The sequence below is a fragment of the Chlorocebus sabaeus genome, chromosome 8 (genome assembly GCF_047675955.1).
Source record: "Chlorocebus sabaeus isolate Y175 chromosome 8, mChlSab1.0.hap1, whole genome shotgun sequence".
Classification (NCBI taxonomy): domain Eukaryota; kingdom Metazoa; phylum Chordata; class Mammalia; order Primates; family Cercopithecidae; genus Chlorocebus; species Chlorocebus sabaeus.
The window spans coordinates 29,537,870-29,543,958 of record NC_132911.1 but is presented as its reverse complement, the minus strand read 5'-3'; positions in this window follow the sequence as shown (position 1 = coordinate 29,543,958).

Sequence of the window (6,089 nt, the reverse complement as noted above, 5' to 3'; positions counted from 1 at the left end):
TATGTAATGTTTCTGTTTTCTCTGGTTGCCTTCAAGATTTTCTCTTTATCTTTGATTTCAGCAGTGTGAGTATGATGGGTCTTTGCGTCTGTGTCTATTTATCTAGCTCGTGTTTCTCTGAGCTATTCAGATTTGGTGTGTTGTCTCTCATTAATTATGGAAAATCATCTGTTATTACCTCTTCGAATATTTCTTCTGCAGTATCTTTCTCTCTTTTCCATCTGGAATTTTAATTACGTGTATGTTAAACTGTTTGATACTCTACCATAGTTCTTTAATGCTCTGTTTTTTCTTTATTCTGTTTTATTTTGGATAATATTTTTTCATTCATCTTCAGTTTTACTTGTTTTTTCTTAAACTATGCCTTATTGAAAGAATTTTGTATTTCAGATATCATGTTTATTGAAAGTAATATAGCAACAACAAATCCTAAACTCATTGTATCATGCTTTTTCTTTCTAGCTTTCCATGTGAATTCTTTTTAAATTTTAATTAATTATTATTATTTTTTTTAGATGGAGTCTCATTCTGTTGCCCAGGCTGAAGTGCAATGATGCAATCTCAGATCATTGCAACCTCTGCCTCCTGGATTCAAGCAATTCTCCTGCCTCTGCCTCCTGAGTAGTTAGGATTATAAGTGTGCACCACCACACCTGGCTGATTTTTGTATTTTTAGTAGAGATGGGGGTTCACCATGTTGGCAAGGCTGGTCTTGAGCTCCTGACCTCAAGTGATCTACCTGCCTGTCTTGGCCTCCCAAAGTGCTAGGATTACAGACATGAGCCACCACATCTGGCCATCCATGTGACTTTTTGATAGTATTGCTTTGCTAAAATTTCTATCTGTTCATGTAAGTTACCCACTAATTCAGCTAGATTATTTAAAATATTCTATTTTATTTTAGTTGTTTAAAAATCTGTCTGATAATGCTAATGCCCATATCATCTCTGGGTCTTATTAATCTATTGGTTGCTCTGTGTCTTCATAGTGGTTTGCTTTATATTGTTATTTTGTCTGTCTTGTTATTTTTGATTGACTTTTACACATTATATGTAAAAGAATAGTGATATCTGAGGTAAGTTGTATTTATGTTCTGAAATGGGCATGACTTTTCTTATTTCATCCTATTAGTGTACAAGCTTGAGTTACTCTTGTCAGTACATATGTTGAGCTTAGGTTTTGTGATTATTGTAGTTACCTTCAGTAGACCGTGAGCTTCAAATTCCTTTGGGGGTGAACTGCTTCTAACTTGCACTTGATATGGGGCCTGAGACATTGAGAATTTTTCTCTATATTTATGTTTCATCATTAGTTTCTAGCAGCCTCTGCATGTTTCCATCACAGATAGGATATTTATTCATATTCTCGCCGTTATACCCTCAGGTGTAGACTGCTGTTGTATGTTATTTGGTGTGAGGCTTGTGATACAGCGGGGAAGATCTTTGTTCTTCTGATTCAGCACTTGTCTTAGGTAAGTCCTGTGTCATTGAGCCTCAGTCGTGGCACTTTCTCAGTATTCTTATCCCTCCCCTCCATTTCAGCCAAACTCTGCCTTATATTAGGTTGGTGCAAAAGTAATTGTGATTTTTGCCATAGCTTTTAATGGCAAAATCCACAATTTCTTTTTCACCAACCTAATATCGATGGGAGCTCTTGTGTAGTCAGATTTTTCTGTTTTGCCTTCAGTGGCAACAGGCCACTGCTTTGTATGAGTGTAGGGTCCTGGGCCATAGAGAGTTTCTCACTGTTCCAGAAGTTTTCTTACCCTGTAGCAGAGAACTTATGCTTTCTTTCTCCTTGAGAAGCAGGGATCTTTGCCAGGGCTCTGAAAGCAGGAGGTTTTCTTGCCTTCTCTGCAGCAGCTTTAGACTTTTGCTTCATGTAAAAGAAGTGGGCGAGACCTTGTGCTTGTTCCACCGCAGCAGCAGATGTTCATGACTAGAATGTTGGCACCATTGAAGAGACTCACTCAAGTTTCCTATCCTGTCTGAAATCCTTCTCAAGAGTACCTGGTAAAGGTTTAAGAACAATAACTGGTGAGTGGGTGCAGATACTGCCTGTATATAAGGAGTCTAGGGATTGCACATTGTGTCATTAACCTACACTTGACCTTAAGAATTTGTTAAAATTGTAGCTGTTTTCTTTTTACTTGCTTTTATGGCACCTGCCTTTTCTTTTTGTGTTCTGCCAAAAGAGAAATAGTTTGTGTGCTCCATCTCTCCTTAGAGGGGTCTATGACTCACTGGAACTTACTTCACTTGGTTGCTTTGTGTTCTCAGCTCTCTGATGGGCTCAAGAATAGGTTCTTTGGCTTTTTCTCATTATTGGGGTGGGATCAATATTCTGTTGGGCTTTCTATATCCTAAGTGGAAGTGGAACTTGAGGAAAGTTTAGTAAAGGAATTATTTGTAGGAATGCAGATCAGATCCATGAAAACCACAGGATAATGCAGTACCCTGGGGCAAGTAGTAACAGGACTTTGTTACCATCATGTTATGGGTTAAATTGTGTCCCTTAAACAGACATGTTGAAGTCGTAACCTCCTGTTCTGGTGAATGTGATCTTATTTGGAAAGGGAATCTTTGCAGACATAATCAAATGAAGATGAGATCATTATGGTGGGCCCTAATCTTGTATGTCTAACATCCTTATAATAAGAGGAGAAGAGATATAGACAGAGATACAGGGAAAACATCAGGTGAAGCTGAAGGAGAGATTGGAGTGATGCATCTGTACGCTAAGGAATGGCAAGGATTGCCAGCAACTTTCAGAAACAAGGCATGTGCAAGGAAGGATCCTCACTTACACCCTGCAGAGAGAGCATGGCCATACTAAAACCTTGATTTCAAACTTCTGGCTTCAGAGCCATGAGACAAATGTCTGTTGTTTGAAGCATGGAAATTTCTTATGGCAACCTGAGGGAACTAACATACACCCTTAGGCCTGAAGGGGTAAAGAGACAGAGGGAAAGAGCTGTGTGGAGCTCTCATCTCAGGATGACACTAACATGGGGCTGAAGGGGACTCCAGGGAATAAGCAACCCAACCTCTCCATCCTCTATCCTTTCATCCTCTTGCTAGGGGGTCATCTTTGATTAAACTCAACTGGAAGTCAGGGGCAAGTGTGTCAGTTGAGGTAGTCCATATAACTCAGCCTCCTGGGGCAGACAGCAGAGTGGGGAAGACTGACTAGAAGATGTGAGAAATAAAAAGAAGATAGTGAGTCCAGCAGGGCTTTGTGTAATAGACAATGTAACCCTCTAAATTTGTTTCTGAGATGGTATGGTATCACTAGAAAGACCACAAAGTTGGTAGATCCGTGGTGTGTTCTGGCTCTGCACTGACTCATTGTGACTCGAACACTTCATTTAACCTTTCTGATATTCTATTTCCTCATCTGTAAGAAGGGATTAAGCTAGATGACCTCTGCGGTCTCTTCTCGGCCTTTTATCGTGTGTACAGGAATGAGTAATCTTATGTCAGACAAAATGAGGTCTAAAATAAATGGTCTGAGTTCATAACTTGGAATTTTTATGATTTTTCAACCCAGTTCAGTGAAGAAAACGATGATTATTGTTGATGATAATTATACCTTTACTTACCAGCTGTTTTTAAAAATGTGTTTTCATGTCTATTATCTCTTTTTAAGTAGTAGCTCTGTGAAAACCTTGCTACTTAGGGGTTAAAATTCTTTATGTCTTTGTGTTTACAGTCCAAATGGCTCAACTCAGAGAAAAGTTGAATTGCTTGTTAATGAGACTTGTTTTTGTCAAGGAACTCACCACTTACTCTTTGTAGTTCTTTCCTTTCAGGTACCCTTTCAGTATAGAGTTGCAGAGAGAGAGAGAAAAAGAGAAAGTTTTTGGGCCTTATGTATTCTCTAGTCACTAAGGAGCCAAAAGTTTTTTTTATTGATTCTCTTTCAGTCTTTGAAGTCAAAGGTCTTCTTTCACATGGGCTGCAGAATTGTTGGTGTGGGGATGCCTGTGAGGGCTCTGACATTGCCGGTCCAGATGCTAGAGTTAGCTTTGAGCAAAGGCAAAGACTAATGACCCAGTAATGTTATACATCACAGACAAACCAGATGGAATCAGTTTCAGACTTCCTGGTGTCTGCAAAGGGAGATTTTTCTTTTGTGTGAATCTCAACTCAATTGATACCTCATTCAGAATGGCTCCTCTTATCACACAAATCCATGTTTATCATTTTCCTTCTGCTCTCCAAATATTCTCAGATAATATTTCATCACAGATGACCTTCTGATGTCAACTCATTTCTCAGGGCAGGGATCAGGAAGACCTCCAGTATGGTGACATGGAGAAAGATATGCTGATTTAGGGACAAGCAAAGCAATCAAATTCATGATAGACACATACTCATGAGAATATATGATTATGTTCTTTCTTGAATATTGTAACAGGTCTATAACATGTAACTGTGCATTGGATGACTGAGTGGTAAGAGATGCCCTTGTAGGAAGCAACAGGGCAAGAGATATTAGCACCGGGTGGGGAAAAGGAATGAGAGTAAGTACGGAAATAAAAGAGAAAAAGAGACGGTAGTATTAGTTTATATTCATTCACTTTCCTTAATATAACCTACCTCTTACGATTTTGGCAATGGTTCATTCATCTGATATGAAGTAGCAGATTGCAAGCTAGCTAAGTGTGAGTCAATGACCACAGAAAGAGGCATCGAGGCAGAGGGAAGCCCAGGATTCAGAGAGACCAGCTGGTAGCAGCGGGTGACAGTTTGACCACTGGAGAGGGTTCGTGTTTACTTCTAAGAAGTGGTGTTTTTGGAACGTCTGGGGCAGAAAAGAAGTCTCAAGTAATCTTAGGTCCATAAACCAAGGGGTCTGTGGATAGAACTCAATTTTAATGTATTTGTTTCTTTTGTGATCCTATGTGTTTAAAAAACATTATTCTGCCAGAGAGGTCTATGGTACAAAAAAGGTTAAGAATTTCTGAATTGGTGGAATTGCAAAATACGGAACCAACCTAAGTGCCCATTGACCAACTAGTGGAAAAAGAAAATGTGGCATATATACACCATGGAATACTACTCAGCCATAAAAAGGAACAAAATAATATCTTTTGCAGCAACCTGGATGGAGCTGGAGGCCATTATTCTAAATGAAGTAACTCAGGAATGGAAAAACCCAATACCATATGTTTCCACTTATAAGAGGGAGCTAAGCTATGAGGGTGCAAAGGCATAAGAATGATATAATGGACTTTGAGTACTTGGGGAGGGAGGTTTGGATGGGGGGAGGGATAAAAGACTGCATATCGGGTACAGTATACACTGCTTGGGTGACAGGTGCATTAAAATCTGAGAAATCATCACTAAAGAACTTATCCATATAACCCAAAACCACCTGTACTCCCAAAACTATTAAAGAAAATAGAGGATACTTAATGGTTCAATGAGTGAGATAGATTTATGTATTTGTCAACTTTGTTTTGTAGTAAATACACTACAACACTTAAAAAAATTCTGAATTAGGAAAAGAATTCAGTAAAGAGGCACCTAGATGACTGATGTTGGTTCATTTACTAGGTTCCATGCCAGCAGGTAAACTGAGGTCTGAATCGGCAAGCTGCACACACTGCTAGGTCATAAAGGCAGAACAAACAGCTGGTCAAGGTTAAGGTGATCAATGAAATGTCAACATGTTGCACAGCCCTTACACATTTAATATATGATATGTGCATAACACAATTTTTTTGATATTTGAACTTAGCATAGTTTCCTGGTAAGAGTAACTCTTCCACCTGGTAAAGCTTGTTACTTACTTCCTTTCTTACATCAAAATAAATTCCAGAAGGATCAAATGCTTAAATGTTAAAATATGAATCTATAAAAACACTAGAAAAAACCTTCATGAATTACAAAAAAAAGATCTTAGAATGGGTAAGACTCTTTTAAATATGATATAAAACAAAGAATCATAAGGAAGAGGATAAACAGATTTGCCTACATAAAAATAAAAAAATTTACTTGAAAAAAGTACTATTGGAAAGTCAAAAGACAGCCTGGAAAAAAAATAATGGCAACACTTGTAACAAAAGGACTCATTTTCCACAG